The following is a 20,003-nucleotide window of genomic DNA, read 5'->3' on the forward strand; positions in this document are numbered from 1 at the left end:
TTCCTGACACCACTCCTGTCACTCCCATCCAGGAGTCACGCCCACCTTCTCTGATCCTTCATAGCACTTTGTGTACTTGTTCCTTCTGTCCTCTCACCATGCCTTGAAGACCTCATCCTGCAAAGCACCTAGCACATGCCTTTTGTCCCAAGTAGATACTGAATAACAGAAGAGGATGAGCCAGGGGGCAGGAGCCAAGGTCACTTAGCCATGAGGGCATTGGAAGAGAATGAACTGAAAGCCAGGAAACCCAGAGCTGTGGCAACATGATCCCTGATCCTCAGACAGTGAGGAGAGTGTACATACCAGGGCATGTAGGCTGGAGCCTGGGTGATGGATGGCCACTGTTGCATTGGCTCGGTGGAGTGGGATAACAATGTCCCTGAGCCCCAGGCAGGCCAGGAAGGCTGCTGGTTGGGCAGGCTCAGGGCTGTCCCTGGTACCCAGGTCAATGGGCTTTCTCCTGCCTTCACCCCCAGTGGAAGTTTGGACTTTCTTAATCTGTGGTTAGACTCCTTTCCCTTGAAGCTGTCCTGCAGAGCCAGTCCAAATATGATGGGAAGGCAGAGGATGTGCGTAGAGAAGCTGACCTAGCCTGAGAGTGGAAACACTTGGGCAAGGGCCAGTGTGGTCCTGAGGGAGCAGAGGCTAGAAGCTAAGACAGAAGCAGGCAGCACCATGGTATCCTTTTCCCACTGTCATACCACTGCCTCCTCAGAGGGTCAACCTTCTTCAGGCCTCCCTGGCACTGACCTGGGGTTGGGGGAGAGGAAGGACTTGTAAGGAACCTGCTGGGTCTAAGGGAGAGAAGACTGGAGCTGAGTGTCAGAGGGAGGAGAGAAGGAGTGCAGAGGTGTCAGGGGACAGCTGTGAGGGGTGCGGGAACGGCTGTGAGGAGTACAGGGACAGGGACTGGGCTGTGAGTCAAGGGAGGGACAGGGTGCCAGAGCCATTATTCATCCCCACCAGCGAGCCTTACAGCTTCCCTAAATGAGATAACACTCCATCATCACTTTTCCCTTTCATGCTCCTGTTTTAATAACAAGTTGGGCTCCGCAAGGGCGTGAGCATATCTCCTTATCTCTTTTCCCCTTTGAGGGGGACCCTCACCCTGTTCAGGAGCTGCAGGTCCAGAGTAGAGATCATGGTGGCAGAGGGCTCATGTGAGGGCAGGTGGGGATTCTCCGTCCCCCATGAGCACCTCCTAGAGGGAGCTAATGGGGAGAACAAAAGGGGGACTCCTCCCCAGTCTGGCCATAGGCCTTCCTGATGACCATCTTCAAAATCACCAACCAAGGAGACTTAAGTCCAGGCCAACTTCAGAGAAGCCTCATTCTACAGTAGGACAAACAGGACCAGACAACGGGGAGATCTGCCCACATGACCCCTCACTGACAGCTCCGGGAAGGCGGGGGGCGGGGACTGGGGCAGCTTCCATGCCTCCCCTCTCATCGTCCTCACAGGTGCCCCTCCTGTCTTCAAGCAGCAGGGCCAGGAAAGGCTGCTGCCCTCCAGCCCTGAAGGGGGGCGTCTGTCTGATGCGCTCACTCTGCATATCTGGACTTTGGCTTCCTCACTGGAAAACTGGTTCTACCTCCTTCACCAAGAGAGGGGGGTGAATGAGTCAGTGTTGAGTGGATGCAATATGACTGTCATGCATCAAAAGCTGTGGTGGGCAATGGGGGTGTCAGAACCTGTTCTCATCTCTTCAGCTAAACTTATTCGTGGGTCAGAAGCACATAGTAATAATCATGAGCTAAAGTTGTAGGGGACACCCAATGTCTGCTTTGAGCCACAGAGCAGCTCAGTGATATAGGCAATTGTGGGTGCCATTTGCAGAAAGGAATGTGCCGGAGTCCAAGGGACTTGGGTGAGCAAATTGCTAGCCAGAGGTGGAGCTGGGACTCAGACTCAGCTTTTGGCTTCCAGATCAGAGTGCTGCCCACCACCCCAGAGCCTCTCCCAGGGCTGAGCCTAGAAGAGCTATGAGCAGCAGCATTGTGGAGGTGCTTAGGGCACAGACTCTGGAGCCAGGCTGCTTGGCTCGACCACGTCTAACGGCGTGACCTTGGGCAAATTACTTAAACTCTCTGAGCCTTAGTTTGTCACCTGTAAAATGGGAGTAATGATAGTACCTAACTCATAAAATTGTTGAGAGAATTAAGTGAGATGTACAGCTAGCCTGTTATCTCAGTTGGTTAGAGCGTGGAGCTAACACCAAAGTCAAGGGTTCGGATCCCCTTACCAGCCAGCCACAAAAAAAAAGTGAGATATGAGATGTTATATATAAATATATATAATACATACAACAAAGACAAAATTTCTTATCAAGTTGAACATATGTTTACCAAACACCCTACCAATCCCACTCCCAAGAGGAAGGAAGATATATGCCCACCAAAGACCCATATGTGAAAGTTCCCAGCAGTTTTATTTATAATCACTAAAATTTGGAAACAACCCTTGTGAATGGATAAACACACTGGTACTTCCATACAATGGAATACTGCTCAGCAATAAAAGGAACCAACTACTGATTCCAGCAACAACATAGATGAACCTCAAAAGCGTTGTGCTAAGGGAAGGAAGCCAGACACAAAAGACTATGTACTGTAAAATTCCATTTCTATAACATTCTAGAAAAGGCAAAACTATAGTGACAGAAAGCAGATCAGTGGTTGTTGGGGGTTGGGAGAAGGGACGGGTAGCAAAGAGGCTTGAGGGAACTTTTTTGGGAGATGAAACTGTTCTGTATCTTGATGTGGTGGTGGATACATTTGTCAGAATTCATCAGACTGTAGATTTAAAGGGGTTAGATTTTATTTTATATTTGTGCCCACCCTCTACTCAGGCTGGCCATGCCTGTGGGTTCATGAGGAGTTGCCTTGGCCCATCCCTGGCTCCTGATGTTGCTGACAGACACACAGCACAGGGGAAAGGCTCTCAGCTGTTTCCCTCAGTCTGGTATCCCTCCTGCTGATCCTGCCAGGCGCTCAGTGACACGTTAGCAAGAAAGATGCCACAAGAAATAAAGTTTGTTATGAATTATTCTACTTGGGGCTAATTATAGGCACAGAGGAGAGGATTATTTACAGAGACAGGAGGCAGGGGTGGGGGGAGGAGAGGGCCTCTGAGGCGTAGAAAGGAGGTGGAGGCCCGGAAGAAAATGGGGCTGTTTCGGGGGAGTAAAAGCACTTTTAAAATAAAAGCTGTAACTAAACTCAGGTCCAAGATGATTGAAGTACCTCAGGGGACAGATCAGAGGTCCCAGGCCTTTCCTGATCCTATAGATGAGGCTGGAGAGAGCACTTGGTCCTGGGATCCCAGGAGCCGTCGGGGTTTCCTTGGTGGAGATTGGGGCAGCTGTGGGATCCCCCTTGGCCTGGAATCCCAGGGTGGATGTGGGCCCATGTCTGCACCAACGCCCAGCCTTGCTCTGTTCCCCTGGGCTTTCCTTGTGCTGGCCTGTGCTGGGAGAAGGAGAAGCCAGGGGAGGCTTATTTCAACCCACAGAGGAGGGTGCAGTGTCTGGACTGAGCTAGATGAGACACGGGATGATCTGAGCCAAACGTGGGCACTCACTGATTCTAGTAGGAGACAATGGAAAGGCCAGTGAAGACTTAGGCAAACTGTGCCATGCCTGAAACTCCCAGCCAGTTGTGGCTCAGGGGAGCGTGGACCTGGTGTGACCCAGCTTCCGATTCCTCAACAGGAGATAGAAAACCAATGTTTATGTAAAACTTCCTAGTCTTTAAATGTTGGTTTCAACCTACGGAATATATCTAGGGGCCTGGGAGACTGGCCTGGCCTCCTATTGTTCCAGCTGGAACAGAGGCCCTGGCAGCACTGCAGCTCAGCGACTCACCCTGAGACCCACCCTGCTTGCAGCGAGTCACAGCATTCAGACCTCGGTGCCAGCCACGACTCCCCGCCCAGTGCTCCTGACAGACAGCGGCTATTACACACTTGGGTCTGCAGCAGGGCAGGTTGGTGGCTCTCCGCCTGCAGGAGGAGCCCCACCTTGCCGGAGGGCACTGATCTTGCCCTCCCTAAGAGCAAGCAGTAGGCCAAAGCTCTTCCAGTTATTTATGCCTGGCTGCACTGCCATCTATTCACTCAACCAGGCAGGAAATGACAGCGTCATCTGCTCCACACCCTGCCTCCCTTCCAGCCAGGATGGTCACTCCCCATGTCTTGCCCCTGGGATGCTTCCCACATCCACTCCCGGTCTCCAGCAGCCTGTTCTGCTGTGGTGGTGGCCTCCACCTCCCAACCCCAACAAAGCCACCTCTCTAAAGCTCTGTGATCCCGTCAGCCCTGCTGTGGTCTTCTGCCTTTCCCTGCTTTCCATGCTCAGTGTCCTGGCACAGATTCAAAGTCTTTCTAATCCAACCCATGCTGCCTCCAGGTCTGTCCTGCCTCAAATGCTTTGCTTATGCTGTTCACCAGCCTAGAATGCCCTTCCCAGCTACACCACCTCCCCCCACCCCCCAGCCCCTGCCTATTCCCCAAGGCCCTGAGGCAGGGCATATACACTGCATCCTGTGCCTACCGATTTCCCCCGCTGGACAATGAGCACCCTCTGCAGCCCAGGGCTCAGGATCTGGCACAGGCAGGTACTCCAGAAATGTATCTGCTCCTTCATTCAGAAACATGTATTGAGGACCTACCGTGTGCCAGGCCCTGTTCCAGCTGAATAAGATAGACAAGCCCTCTGCTCCTGGAGCTTCCCTTCTAGATCCAGGCAGATGGACAGCAAAGAAATATGTTCAAAAGGGAACCTACCAGAGGGGTGAGTGTAGAGCATGACCGGGACACTATTTTAGATGGGACATGCAAAGAAGGCCTCTCTGAGGCGGTGCCATAAGCTGAGATCAGGACAATGAACTACAATATCAGTGGGAACGGCAGGTGCAAAGGCCCTGAAGCAGGACCGATCTTGGAGTTCTGAGAGAACAGGTGAAGGGCCAGGTGCTGGTGGTGAGTTGAAGGGACAGTGGCCTGTGACATCTGAATGGACAGGAGAAAAAGGAGATGGAAGAGCCTCATTCAGTAGGTTTCTGGCCAGGGCGGTAACAATGCTGTTTGCATAGGACCTGGTCATTTGGGGTGGCCACACAGGATGGCTAAGAGGAAACATCCTGTGGTGACAGGCCTGGAGGTCTTGCAATGGAAGTCTTCTGCCCTGAGGTCCTCGTTGAGGCCTGACTTTCTCCTGGAGCAAGGAGAGAGCAGAACAGAGGGACAGGAAGCAGGAGGGAGCCTTGGCAGAGCCGTAAAGTCTGGGGCCAGGAGGGGCTCTGCGTCAAAGACGAAGGGGTCCATTGGCAAATGGAAAAAGGAGTGCCGGTGGTGAGGTGGAGGTGAAGGTCAGACTGTAGGGGCTGAGTCAGGAACGGGATGAGGGGGAAGAACCAGAGCAGGGAGGAGAAAAGAGAAAAGGGACCCAAACCAGCAGGAATGAGAGGGCAGGAATTCAATGAATGGTTTTCTTGCCCTGCAACTGTTTTACACAGCTTGGTGACACCTCCTCCAGGAAGCCTTCTCGGATGCCCCAGATCAGCCCCACCCCCACCCCCTTATGTGCTCTCATGCTACCAGTGCTTCTCTGACTGAACTCTGATATGAGTTATAACCTTGGACTTAGCACTCTGATGATCTAGCCAGTGTGTTGCCCAGGAGTGGGTGAGCTCCAGAGAAAGGCCAGACCTGGCTTTGCCCTGCATGGTGAATCTAAGCCACCACCCAGGGCCTGGCACACAGCCATGGCAGGAGAGGCAGAGGACGCCAAGGAGAGCAGCACAGTCCTCGCATGGAGGCCCCGAGGGAGCTGAGGCTGCTGGGTGGTGAATTGGTCCAGAAGGAGGTCGTGCTGACCTTGAAGCCAGCCGGCCTGTGGGCTGCTCCAGCAGCTGGAGCACATCTCAGCAGGGGGCGGACGTGCTCGGGTGCAGGATGGACACGGACCCTGCACAATCGCTCTGCCCTCCCGGAGCTTCCACAGGGAGCACACCCACCAAGCCTGCAAGAACAGGAGAGCCGTACATCCCCTCCCGCCCTCCCATTCCCCCCTCACACTCCATTTGTGCCATTCTACTGACGGTGCCCACGTTCTGGTTTGGGGGCAGATGAAGGTCTGTCTCGTCTGCATTCAATTGAAGTCGGGCTCTGGCTGATTCTCCGCACACAACAGCCGGACCAGGCCCTGGTGGGGTCTTGGGAGCTTGGATGAAACTGCCCATTCCCACTCAGCACCCCACTCTGGGATATGGTTTGGGAGGGGCACAGGGCCATCTCTGGGGACTGACCGGCTGTCCCGCCTGGTCCAGGTGGGAAAGCAGGGCTTGGCTTTGTGCAGACGTGTGTGGCCTCGCTCACTGACCCATGTGCCTTCCCTCCAGAGCCTCCGTTGGGTGGGAGCCCTCACCTGGGGACAGACTGCTGAGGGTCCCAGGCTGCCGGGGTAAGGGACCCTCAGCATTCTCTTGCTTCCCTCCATTCATTAAGACCTGTAAATTTTCTCATTAATATACTTAAAGTTCGTTTTAAAGGGAAGAAGCACAGAGATAATTGATAATAAAGCCTCAGTTAATGCCTTTGGTTTACTGTATGTAATTTATAACTGCTGATAGCATCTCTCATTCCCAATTACCCATTTAGCTGCAGCGATAACAGCGGTTCAATCAGACCAATACTGACTTTTATATATTCCAGCCCAATAGCAATAAATACCCACACAGGGAGACTCGCTGGGCCCACTGTATTTTTTTTTATTAAGATTTAAATATTCATGCAATTATTAGTGATTTATTAAAAGCTAATGACCCCTTCAAGAGGTTCTAAATCTTCCCCCAAAGAGGCCCTGGCCCTTCTCTCTCCCTTCTTTCCCCTTCTTTCTTTACCCTCGCCCCTGCCAAAACCAGAGAAATGGGCTGCTCTTCCACAGCCCAGATGACATCACAGCATCGCCTGCGTTTCCATGGTAACAGCAGGCAGGTGAAGCAGAGGCCAAGGATGGAGGTCAGGCCCAGGGAGGGGTTGGGCTTCTTGAGAGTAGAGGCCCCTGCTCCCTCCACCCACCAGACCTGGGGGGTGTGAGGAAGACAGGGTCGCCCACTTGCTCCTCCACACCCCGACTGACAGCAACCTCCACACTGCAGCCTCCTCTGGGCTGGTTTCCAGGAGCACCCCATCCTTGCCTCCCCCAGATCTCTCGTACCCTCACCGCTGTCCAAGTCTCTGCCCAACCATTTAGGGACCTTGGGGAGGGGGTACACCAGCTTCTCTCTCCCCTGCTACCTCTCTCCCTCCTATCTTTTTAAAACCTCCCACCCTGATTGCATCAAGGACGAGAGGGTGTGCAGGGATCTGGAGTCCTAGGATTCAAGGCCCAGAGAAGGCAATGGCTCACTCAGGCTGCACAGCAAGGCCTGGGCTACCTCTCTGTCCTTCCTCCATGTTTCTCCAAGACCTCAGAGCCCATTAAAGGGGCAGGAAAGATAATGAACAAACTAGGAAAACATAAAATCAATATCGGGAGAAAAAAGTATGTCTGCCATTAAGTGAAATAAACAAGCTGGTAATTATTTGGACAGTGGGTAATTAAAACAGGGTGAGGGCTCATTACTGTCTCATCAGGGGTGTGATGGGCACGGCCAGACACCCTCTCCCCAGCTGGAAGGTCACAGCTGGGCCTGGGCTCTTTCCCCTCCAAAGCTGGGATGGGGGGTGTGTCTCAGGGGTCTCCTCTGTGGAGTCCCCCACTCCCAACCACCCTGTGCCTGTCTCCAGCAGCCTTCTGCCAGCTCACCCTGAGTTAGGATCTGCGGCCCAAACCAAAAGCAGACAAGGCTGGCAGCCCCCAGCCTGCTCTCCTGCCCCCTTCTCATGAACTTCACTTCCCCAAGCAGGGAGTGGCCCCTCAGCCTCTGGAAGGGGCAGTGCCTAGTGAAGGTGGACACCTGGTGCTGACAATTAAATCCCAGCCACCTGGAGTGATGGATGGATGACCCCTCCATCCTTTGCCCAGCCCCAGAGAACCTCCTTCAGGAGGCTGTGATGGGGGGGGTTCCCAGGAATGATGGGGTGCTGGCATGGGCAGGAAGAATGGGGAAGAGGAGAGACTGGCAGAGCAGGACAAAGCTGGAGTGAGTGGCAGTCAGGGGCTCCTCCTTGCCCTTCTGTGGCCCCAATTTGTAAAGTCGGAAGAGACCTTGGACATTGTCCAGTCTGGCTTTGGCCTGCCAACTTGTTTGGCCCATAGTGTTCAAAATGTTTAAATTAGTTGTCAACATTTTAAAATGGAAGGTTTCACATAAAAATGGCTCTCCAGCTTTTCTTGAAAGAAAAGCACCATGAACCTCTTGGCTGGCCTGCCCTAGTGGCCGTGGTTAGCTGGGCTGAGATGACCTTTTGGATGGGCACCATCACTCTCCACTTCTCCAGGTCCCCACCCAGCCCCTAAAGGCAACCAAGTTTGCCACCTCTGACCCAGTCTCACCCCTTCTGAGAACCAGAGGGGGGGATGGCTTGCCCATGGTTACACAGCCAGGTAGAGGCAGAGTGGAGACCAGGGACCCAGCCTCCTGATGCCCAACTCAGGACTCTGCCCCTGCCCTCATTGAGTATGAGTCCTGGCCAGCCATGGGCAGAGACAGCGCTGACTCACCCCTCCCCCCGCCCACCCTGGAGCTTGCAGCGAGTGGGGGAGATGTTTCAACTCAACCACCACTCTGACCCCCAACTTACCTCCGAACTGGACTCTGCTGAGAAGAGGTGGCTTGAACCTGCTGTGTGCACTTGAGGGTGCACACAGTCCTCCCTTTCCCCACACGTGTCTTCTCTTGGCCACCAAGGTCTGATGGAGGAGGCAGCCTCCTGCACAACCAGCCCTATGTCCATTGGATACTGCTTTCAGCCATGGGAGACAGGAGCGAGCCATGCATCCCCCATGCAGAGAGGAGCTGAGAGGGGTGTCCCGGAGGACATGACAGCTTGAATTATGGATTCACGGGGCTGGGGGCATGGGGAGTAGGCAGGGCACCCTGCAGGTGTGGGGAAAATTGCAGTGAGAGCCCCAACTTTAATTAGTGGATGCAGCTGAGCTGGCTGCAGGGTGTGTATTGGTAACCGGGGATGATGCGTCAATTGTGTGGGGGCATATGGAGAGCCCGTCTGTACCCTGTGATCAGTGGGAACCATTGCAAGGTTGAAAGTGGGGATCAGATTTTCTTTCTAGAAATAGCGCTGTGGCATAGTTGAGGATGGTACGAAAGCCAGGAGGTGGTCAAGAGAAGACATGTGGGGTGTAAGGGAGGGAGGACTGAGTAAGTTGGGTAGCAAACAGCCATGAGATGGGAAAGGAGGGAGTGGGTGGGAGAGAGGCTGGCGGGACATGCGGGGGCTAGAACAGTGCACAGTCAGTCCTGGCTGCTCTGAAACTCCCACTGAGGCTCCTTGGGAGACGGTGGCCCTGTTGACTGTGATAGGAAGTCCTGGGAGCAGGAGGTTTGGGAGAAGCCACCCAGCTGGCTTGGGACATGCTTGATATGAGGCTCTGGGGAGGCATTCAGAGACACCCAGTGTCTCGATGGAATTCAGCAGTGGGGGTGGGGGCTGGGAATCCTAGTTGGGGAGCCACAGGCAGGAGCTGGTGGGCAGCCATGGAAGTGGGATCTCTGGACAGGGCAGAGCACAGCCGGGTGGCTGCTCGAGGGAGGAGCTGTGGTGTGTGCCAGCCACTACCTCCGCCTAGGGCTGGAAGCTGAATCTGTCACTGGGTGACTGGGTTTCCCTGTGGGTCTCTGTAATAGGAGGGGTCCAGGTGGCTTCAGCTGCTGAAAGTGGGAGTCACAGGATGACTGGTGACCTGTGGCCAAAGAGTAACCATCCTGGTGTGGGCATCGGCTGCCCTAGCCAGATTTAGCCAGAGGACAGAGGACAGTGATGTGTGTGTCCATGAATGGTAGAGGACCCAGCCACAGCAAGCGTGATTCTGGGAGGCTGCATGCCTGGGACCTCCTGGTGGGGCTGTGGCCATTGGGCCACTCCATTGGGGCAGGGACATAGGTCCATCTTGGGCACTGGTATATTGACCAGTGCCTAGCATGGTGCCTGGCATGATGTATTCAACAAATATTTGCTGAGTAAATGGGTCCTGGTTAAGAGCATGGAGCACTGTAGCCACCCTGTCTGGGTAGGAATTCATCGCTCACTACTTACGTGCCCTCTTTTTACTTCAGTTTCCTCACCTGTACATTGAAGATTAAAAATAGTTCTTTGCCTCCTAGAGTTATTGTGAGGGTTAAATGAGAAAATCCATGTAAGGTTAGCCACTGTTGTTATTGCCATGACAGTGTGTGTGTGTGTGTGTGTGTGTGTGTGCGCGCGCGCACGTGGTGGAGGTGGTGGCTGTGGGCAGTGTCTCCTACCCACCAAAGGCAAGTGACTGTGTGGCCTCCCTGTCCTGCACACCCCGAGCTACCACAGCTCCTGGACCACCCCTGGCCCCAGCTCCAGCTGGGCTCACATTAAACCAGTGAGATATGAAATGCCGCCATATCTGGGACAGGGTCTTTAATTAAATTAATTGCTAGCAACATTGTAAAAATGCTGATGAGGTCATAAACGGCTCATAGGCAATGCCGTTCATCACCCCTACAGACTTGTGGAAGGGCCACACCTGGGCTGGAGGTGGGGATGGGCCTGCCAGGCTGCAGCCACGGGGAGCTCTGTGGCCCCACTGGGATCTCAAGCAGGCCTCAGGAGAGGGGGAGGGGAGCGGGGAAAGGAAATGGGTTATTCAGGAAGGACTGCAGAGTTATTTTCCATGCCCTATCCGGGGCAGCTCCGGACTTTCAACTGGCTGGGGGCAGGCATGGTCCAAAGGGTGCATTTGTGAGCAGGTGCACCATTCTTATTTAGCCTGTGTGTTTACCTTGCAAAGGACATGGATGGAAATGGGGATGGGGCACCTTGAGAGCTGGCGCGGGCAGGGGGTGAGGTGGAGTGTCCTCTAGCCCACTGGCCGGTTGGAGTTACCCTTGATCCGTGGGCAAGCTGAGAATCTGGCCCAGCTCTGCCACTGATCACTTTGTGACCTTGAGCAAGTCCTTCCCCTCTCTGAGCCCCAGTTTCCTTATTAGGAAGACAGGAGGACCCTCTCCTCGCCTGCCTGCCTGCCTGGCTCCCTCGTGTTCCCTGCGCCCTTCTGGCCTCCCATCCTGCAGGAAGTTTCTTTTAGCTGGGGCTGCCACAGGCCCTGGCAGGACTCAGAGCCTGTGTGCGGGCGACGGGGCTGGGCCAACCGCCTGCCTCTGCCAGGTAAGAAGTGGAGGACGACTTACACACACACACACCCCACCACCACCACCACCCAAACCCAACACCCACAGCAACACACACCCCACCAGCAAAAGATTCCTATGCAGGAAAATGCCTTCCTTCCACGGTTCTCCCTGGGCTGTACGACCACATAATTACCCTGGATTCCATTCTATTTAATTGCAGCTTATTAAATTCTAACCAGCCAATTATCAGCCACAATTACAGCTTAATTCGGGGACACAATAGCTATTTTATCGTGTGTTAATCAAATGCTTATTTAGACCTCAGCTTTATTAACTATTCCTCTGGCCCAAGGCAAGGCCCCTGGCAGGAAGGGGGCCTGGGTAGGGCCCCAGGAGCCTGTCCCCCCATCACAGCACTCCCTCCCTGGTAGTGTCTAAGTCCCCCTTGCTGGTGGGTTTGGGGGCTCTTGGCGATGGCAGGGGTGTCACACCAGGTGTGGGCACTGGATATAGAGTTGGAAGACCCTGGGTCATTCGTTCGTGCATTCAGCACATGTTTATAGAGCACCTACCCCGTGCCAGGCCCTGTGCCAGGTGCTGGGACTATGGCAGTGAACAAGACAGACGTGGTCCCTGCAGTGGTGACATACTTTAGGGGAAGAGGACACAGACAATAACAAACAAACGAGTATACAAACCAGATGTCTTCAAATAGTGGTGCATGAGGAAAGCAGGATGGGAAAGGGGTGGGCAGTAGGAGGGGCTACATCAGGCACACAGTTGGGGGCCTCTTGGAGGAGGTAACATGGGAGCTGAGACCTGAAATGTTAGAGAGCGGCAGCCTGGGGAGATCCGGGACAGGGTGCTGCAGGCAGAGGAAAGAGCAAGTGCAAAGGCCCTGGGGTGGGATGAGCTTGGAAGCTTTGAGAAACAGATAGAGGGTTGATGTGTGAGCGAAGGAGGGAGTGGCAGGCAGGGCCAGACGCTGGCCTGGGAAAAGCCCAGAATGCCTGCCCTGTGCCTGGCCCCAGCTAAGTAGCGAGGGCCCTTCTGCTCCTTGTGTGTTGTGTGACCTTAGGCAAGTCCTGAGCCTCATGTTACCTGTCTGTAAAACGAGGAGTTGGTAGAATGAACCTGAGTACATCTGCCAAATGAAGAGCCTGGTGTGAGGCAGCTGGCAGGCAGTAGGCCTGGCCGCGCACCCCACATGGGGTGACCATCCTCTGAGCCGGTGCTGTCTCTCGCCCCGCCCCACCCCACATTGTTCTTTCCCTGTCTGCATATCCTCTTTGTGGCACCTGTGTCTGTCCTTGTGACCCACTTGTCCTTGGAGGCCACTGGGGAAGAGGGTGACTTTCCTCTGATCTCAGGGAGTGGCCACTGCATCTGTGACACTTTCACAGACACATTACCATGGAAACCAGAATGCCACACATGCATGTGTTGTGAGCACAGGTCAGGGGAACAGCCCTCTCTTCCAAGGGACATAGTGAGGGGCTGTTACCCCCACCGCAGTCACCTCCACCTCCTGCACGCTCCTAGATGGAAGAGACTGCTATTGTCCCCTCCCTCACAGGGTCAATGCACATGGGGGCAAGGCCAAAAGAGGTGGGCTCAGACCTGCCCTGCCCTCCGGGGAGTCCTGTGCTTTTGGGAGCAAGAATGGACAAAGGGGCAAGGAGGGAAGAGAAGAGAAGCAAGACCCCAGGTGGGCCACATTCCTGACCCCATCTCATCCATGCGCAGGGTCAACACTATTTGCGCCATCTCAAAAATGAGGAAGATGAGGCTCTAGAAACAGGTGGTTTGCACAAGGGCAGGGTCAAATAAGGCCTGGGAAGCAGCCAAGTATGGGATTTGAAGGAACTCTGGGGCATGCACCCAGCTTGCTCTTGGCCCCATGGCACCCCATCGTCATCACCAGGCAGATCTGTAGTCTCAGGTAGGGGCTGAGGCATGGGGGGCCTGGGATTCCAACCTGGCTCATGGAACTTCCCACTCCCCCCTGCACTCCTGCCTGCATCTCTCTCTGACAGCAAGTGCAGAACGTGTCTCTGCTTATCAAAGCCTCTGAGTGAATCTCCCTCGTCACAGAATTGCCTGTGTTTAAAAAATCATAACTCACTCAGCCATCTCAGGCTGCAGGATGCAGATGGCAGGAGAGTGCAAACCCCGTTCCCCTGCATGTCTGCATGCTAAGCGAGCCGCGTGGTCTCCTGCCCCTCTGCCCCATCACCGTGCCCAGTGGCTCCCTGCCTATCTGCCTCCCCTGGAGACCACACTCCCCTAGGGCAGGGGTCCTGCACCTCTGCCTCTACCTCTCCCACATCCAGTTCCTTTCCCATAGAACTGATTGATTCATTGATTGATTGGAAGGTGAGCAGAGCTGGCTCCAGGACACATTTGAGTTTGTATCCTCCACTTCCAGCCCTCCATTTCTGGGTCTGGTCCCATTCCAGAGAATGACGGTCAACATTCATTCAATAAACACTATCTGGGAACTCGCTATGTGTCAGACCCTGGCCAGACTCTGGAGATGGGCAGGGGATATCAGGGAGACAGACTCATAAATGGTCACAATACGATCTGCCAGGTGCTGAGACCAGTTCCGCAGGTGCTGTGGGAGCTCAGAGGAGTTGTGGCCAACTTGGTCTGGGGTCACGGAAGGCTTCCCAGAAGAGGAAATGTTTGAGCAGGCCTTGAAGGATGAGTAGACATCACCCAGGCAGAAGCAAATGGGCAGGTGGATCAATGGGATGAAAGCATCTTAACTCTAACCGGCGTCAGACAAAAAATGAATGTATTAGCTTGGCTCGTGTGGCTGGGAATCCAGAGGTAGTTCTGCCTTCAAGCCTGTTGGGATCCCAGGCCCCAAACACTGCCAGGAGGAGTCGGCCTCTCTTCCCCTGTTTGTCTACATTCTCCAAGCTCCTGCTTCAGACCCATGAGGCCTTTCCTTGCACTTGGCCTCACGGTGGCCTACAAGGCCTGCAGGACTGGCTCTTCCCTGTTGGTGGCCCCAGCAGCTCCAGGGCTACATGCGCACAGCTCCAAGTGCAGCAGAAAAGGAGGTTCTTTCTTCCCAACAGTCCGACCACGATCCTGGAATCCTGTCTGTTCAGATGGGGTGAACTGCCTGCCTTTCTGAGAACCAGTCAGTGGGGGTGTGGGGAAGGGGAGTGTGCCCACCTCTGGGGCCAGAGATGGGGTCAGCCCACCTGGACTGTATGGCCTGAGGGTGGGGGCAGGGCATTCTTGGAGGAAAATCAGGGGCTGTTAGCCAGAGAGCAAGGTGGCGGGGTGGGGGCGGGCACAGCATGGGAGCTGGCTGCTCTGGAGAAGAAGCGCTTACCTCTCCACCTGAGTGAGGCCGTGTGACACCCTACCCCCTCCCCTCCTACCCTACTGCCCTCCCTCAGTAAATACGAGTTCATTAATAGCCTGATTAATCACACCTCATATTTTCATGGTCCTTTTAAAAATAAAACATTTGAAAGCAATTTCGCACCCGCCCTGAGCCTCAGAGTTACACAGGCAGGTCTTATCCTCCCAGACTGCTGGTGAGGAAAGCAGGGGGGCCAGCCCCAGAGAGCAGCAGCATGTCAGTGGGGCTGGGAGTGAGGGGCATTCTCCCTGCCCACATCTCTGCTTATGGGCTGCACTGCCCTCTCTCCAGGGCTCCCCACAGACCAAGAGTGAAGGGGCCATCCTTAAGCAGATCTTCTGAAATTCTAGGGATAAAAGGGGTGGTCATTCAGTTACTCAACAAACACTCCATCAGCATTCAAGCCATACCTGGGCTTCTGCCCCAAGGGAGTTCACAGTCTAATGAAGCATGCAAACAAATCCATCCCAGTCCTGAATGTGGCATACACCCTGGAGGGAGGCAGGGGTCAGGGCTGGTGCTCAGGCAAGTGACAAAAGAGCATGGATCCAGGAAGACCTCCTGGAGGAGGCAACACCTTTGCTGACACTTCCCAGGTGGACCAGGTGGGGCGGGTTCACCACGGTCCTCTCTGCTGGATGCTCACAGCAGCCTCCCCATCACTGCCCACTGCCACTGCCTCCCCCCACCCATTCTTCATTCAGGAAGGTCTCACTGTGCCCCTGCACACAGCCCCCTAAAGGCTTCCCGCGGCCCTTGCAATGAAACCCATGTCCTTACTCGACCTTAAAAGCCCCCAAGGTCCAGACCCTGCTTCCTCTTTGATTTAACAAGTCCCCCACTTGCTCCCTCTGCTCTAGACACACTGGCCTCCTCACTATCCTTAAACAAGCCCGGCTGCTTCCTGCCTTGGGCCCATCGCTGTCCCCTCTTTCTAAAGCACTCTTCAGCCTGGCCTTGGCGTCCAAGGCGCCGCTCAGATGTCACTTCCCTGAGCACTCCTCTCCTCTAGAGCCCTCTCACCCACACCCTTTCTGATACATCACCACTTCCACCCTCTTCATAACCCTCACCAATATGCGAAATACTTGATTTTTGTTTTGTTTTGTTTCCCCAACTTGAATGCAAGCTTCTGAGAGCAGGGCCTGTGTCTGTCTTGCTCACCGCTGTATCCCAGTGCCCAGAACAGTTTCTGGCACACAGCACGCACTCAATAAGTATTTGTCGAATGAATGAATACATCAGGTCATGGGAGAAGCTGGCATCTGTCCCAGGCTCAGCTCTGGCTGAGCCTTCTTACTCAGAGGTCTCTTGTCTCCCTTTGTCATGGGTCCTGGTCTCCATCCGCTTGCCTTCCTTTTTGTAGTTGCCATCCATTTTGTCCCCCAGCCTTCCTACAAACACAGGTGCACACACACACCCCTCCTTCCTCGCTGTCTCTGAGAAGATACTGGGGGTGGGGACCAACCACTAAGGTTGTGCTCCCACCCTTGCCTGAGAGAGGCAGGAAGCAGCCGGCCAGCCCCAGGGTTCCCTGGAAGTGAGGTTCCTACTTCAGGGCCTGAGCCATCCTCTCAGCCCTGTCTGCAGTTCCTGGTGAACAAGAACCCATCAGGAATCTGCTAGTAAATGAAAGTTCTTCTAACTGAATTCCAGGAGAGCAGCAGGGCCGTGTTCTGTGCAGGTGGGAAAGCCTGGACTGGGAATGGTGGAAGGAGCCACTGGGAATCTGAGTGGGGTTTGGGATGCAGGGTCCATGAAGCCAGTGGGCCCTGTACCTGCCTGCTCTCCTGCAGCCCCAGGAACCTCCTACAAGAGGCACCTGCCTGGGTGGTGTTCTCCCCATTTCAGACACCTCAGCAGCCCCAGAGGCAGCAGCAATAGGCACCGCACTCCGAGTTCCCAGTTGCTAATGCCTGCATGAAGCAACCTTGAGCTGGAGGGCAGGGACCAGGGATGGACAGTCTGGTCATGGGGACAGAAGCCTCAGCCACCAACTTGCTTCTTCTGTGATAAGACCTATAGTACCAGTGAGGATGGGCCCCAGAAGCAGAGAGGGTGAAATTATATGCTAGACAAAGGCACGTGGCCCAATCCTGAAACATCCAAGGGAGCCAGGCAGGCAATGGAAATAGAAGAAGCAGGCCCAGGGTGAGGTAATAGGGAGTGAGGGGGACTGCAGCAAACCAGAGAGCTCTCGTGCCCTGTTAAAAGGATCATAGATATTTGGCACTGAGCATGCACTGTGAGGTGTTATTTTTGATAAACAAGTACTAGATTCATGGAAAAAAAAGAAAGCTCCTTCTAGTGGCCTGCAATATGGAAGGGGAGACCCGAGGCTCCTGCTGTGCCTTAGTTCAGGCAAGAGGCCTTCCTGGGACACTGAGTGAGGGCGGGCAGATTGCAGGCACTGACCACAAGGGTAGAGGTCATATGTTGAGCTCGGGGCCAGAGGGAGGGAAAGCCAGCTCTGACTGTCCAGGCACTTCCCTGACCCCTAGGGGACATCTAGCAGGGCCCGAATTTACCTCCGCCCCCACCCCCCCCACACACCTATGGCCTTAGAGCGTCCTTGCTAGAGGGCATAGCTGCAGCCTGGAAGGTACCCCCTGGGTTCACCCAATAAATGCCCCCCCAGGGGTGAGGAGAAGGCCGCACCAGCATGGCGTGACGGAGGCCCTGGAGAAGTGAGCTATGTCCCTTATTGGTCACAGTACATTTATTTTTCATTAGCAGTTAAATGCAGACATGAGAGATTGTGCTGGGTTCAGCAGACGGCTGACTTGAGCAGTGCTTGGTGCGCTGATCGATAGGGAGGCTGGAGGGCTGTGCACCCCCTCCCTGCTCCATACCCCTAGCCAGGGACCCCTGCCCACCCAGCTCCCGAGCCAAGAGGCAGCTCAGGCCATTGTGTTGGGCCTCTGCTTGTTAAGGGGCATGGCTTGGGCAGGCCTGGAACCTGCCACTGGGGGCTCTCAGGGACACCTGCCCTCCCACTCACTCACCCCCCTCCCACACCCCTTCAGGGCTCTGCTCTGGGGTCAAGCTTGGGTGGTACTCCACACAGCCCTGGGGTCTGCTGAGATGCTGCGGCTTGCTCAGGTACTTGTCTAGAGAGGCCACTGAGCCTACTAGCGTCCACCCCACACCCACACTCCAGAGCCCACCCTCCCAGGTCTCCCAAGACCTGCTCCTTCCATTCATTCTCCAGACCTTAGGAGGCCTGCATCGGCCCTCCCTGCTCTCTCTGAGCCCATTGCCTGGGTCAGGGGCTGGCAAGTGGCTGCTGAGTGACACTGAGGAGCAAAGGGGTCACAAGGCCACCCTTGCTGGACACTTTGCGAGCCCAGCATTAGAGTTGGGGGTTCTGGAGTAAGACACTTCTCCTCAGGCCTCAGATTCCCTGTCTGTAAGACATCTAGATGGCTCTCCTGCCTGCATTCTCCACCTTCCTAATCCTAAAACAGACCCAGTGGGGGGCACTGGCAAAGCCTTGTGGAGGTGGTTCGGGACAGGGTGGGTCTGGGAAAGGTGACCTTCATTCTCACAGCCGCAGGTATGATTACACTTATGAATGAAGGCTTGGCGTTCATTACAGAGCTGCAGGAACATGCAGGGGGGCGGCTACCAGAGGGAGGTCACCAGAAGGAGAAAGCCAAGCTGGGGAGGACAGGGGAGGGGGAAGGGCTGGCCAGCCTCCCCACTGCCATCCCTAATGCAAGGCACCTGCCTCAGTTTCTTTATCAGCCCTCACCACCAAAGAGGTTGTTATGAGGGTTACTGAGCTGAGGAGGTGAAACCCCCAGCCCTTGTAAATGCAGAACCGCTGGGTACCGACCACAGCCAACGTTTACTGAGCACGGTGCCTTTCTCATTTCATCCTCACAGCAACCCTAAGAACTGGGCACCATCTCCCCATTTTTCAGGGGAGGAAACAGGCTCAGGGCAGGGGAGGACTTGCCTGAAGTCACACCAGGCCCTCAGCTTCTAGGCAGGCATTCCCAGCTCACCCATCTGGTGCCTGCCCTACAGGCCGCCTGCAGGACCAGGCGCAGACACACACACACCCCATCAAAATCACGGTCTCAGAGTGGAGGGCAGACTCCTGCCTTGGGAAGAGAGGGTCCTTGTGCAAGCAGGAGAGCAGGGACCAACTGGCATTCAGTGTGGTTGCTCCCTGTGGGGTGGGGAGCCAAGCCTCCCCCCTTTGAAGCCCTCGGTGGGTTTTGGACTACCGTGGGGAAGGTAGAGGAGTCAAGAGGCCGACCGACTTTGTGAGGCACCTCCAGACTCCCCTACAGGGCTGACGTGATCTCCCTTTCACAGATGACAAAGCTGGTAACTCCCCAAGGTCACCACTAGCAAGCAGCAGATTGGGTCTTAGAAACCCACATTTTTCCCCCTTTATGCCTAGAGGCCCCTGTGAATTTTGAGTGTGCATTGGTGTGGGAATCACTGTAGCCAGGGGAGGCCAGGCTGGTTGGGGGCCTGTTTGGCAGAGAGCTGGGTGGGAGTAAACTGAGGGCACCCCCCTCCTACCCACCTTCACCCTCTCAGGGGTCCTGCTGGTTGGGTAGACAGGTCAGACTTCTTTGGGGGGTTTTACCTCCACCAATGCCTCAGAGCCAATTACCTGTGTAATTAGCAACAAATGACTTGTGGGATGGTTGTGGGTTTTGGTTAAAATTAGAAAGAAACCCATATTCAGGTCTCCTTGAAGGAGTGGGAAGTGGCCCAGGTCCCTCGGAACCCCAGACAGACTCTCCTTGCTCCCACCCTGCCCATGCCCACCCAACATGATATCTTCTGAGCACCTACTATGTATGGGGGCCAGGGAGTGGGCCAACCAGGAAACAAGCCCAGCAGCCAGGGTACCAGATAAAGGGGGCCCTTCCTCTGCCCCACCTCAGGGTGCCCACCTGCCCTGCCAGGGTCCACCTCCCTCCAGCCTTCCCCTGGGCCTCGCAGGGAGGTGGCCTGCCTTGCCAGATCCCCGAACTCCTGCTAGGGTAATAATGGGCTTTCACTGCTGCCACGTGTGGAAGGCGTCCTAGGTGCTGGGACTCCCGCCCTAGCCCCCTTTGTCTCACCACAGTCTTCAGAAGTGCAGGGGGTTTCTTCTTCCCCTGTTTTACAGAGGAGGCCACTGAGGCTCAAAGAGGGCATCAAGTGGCTGGGGACTGCCCAGCTGGGAAACAGCAGAAACTGGGCTCGCTCTCCTCCCACCAGCCTCTTCCAAGCTGGGCCTTTTGCTGTGCCAGCTGCCTCTGCATCACCCAGCCCGGCCAGGTCCAGGGTGGGCCTGGCTCACCTGCCTGCTTTGCCCCTGC

At 55.1% G+C, this 20,003-nt stretch overlaps 1 protein-coding gene across 1 annotated transcript in view; it reads left to right on the forward strand.

Moving 5' to 3' along the window:
* Nucleotides 1–20,003, forward strand: part of UNC5A (unc-5 netrin receptor A) — a 60,888-nt gene that overhangs the window by 25,521 nt on the left and 15,364 nt on the right.

This window comes from Cynocephalus volans, chromosome 2 (assembly GCF_027409185.1).
Source record: "Cynocephalus volans isolate mCynVol1 chromosome 2, mCynVol1.pri, whole genome shotgun sequence".
NCBI classification, from domain to species: domain Eukaryota; kingdom Metazoa; phylum Chordata; class Mammalia; order Dermoptera; family Cynocephalidae; genus Cynocephalus; species Cynocephalus volans.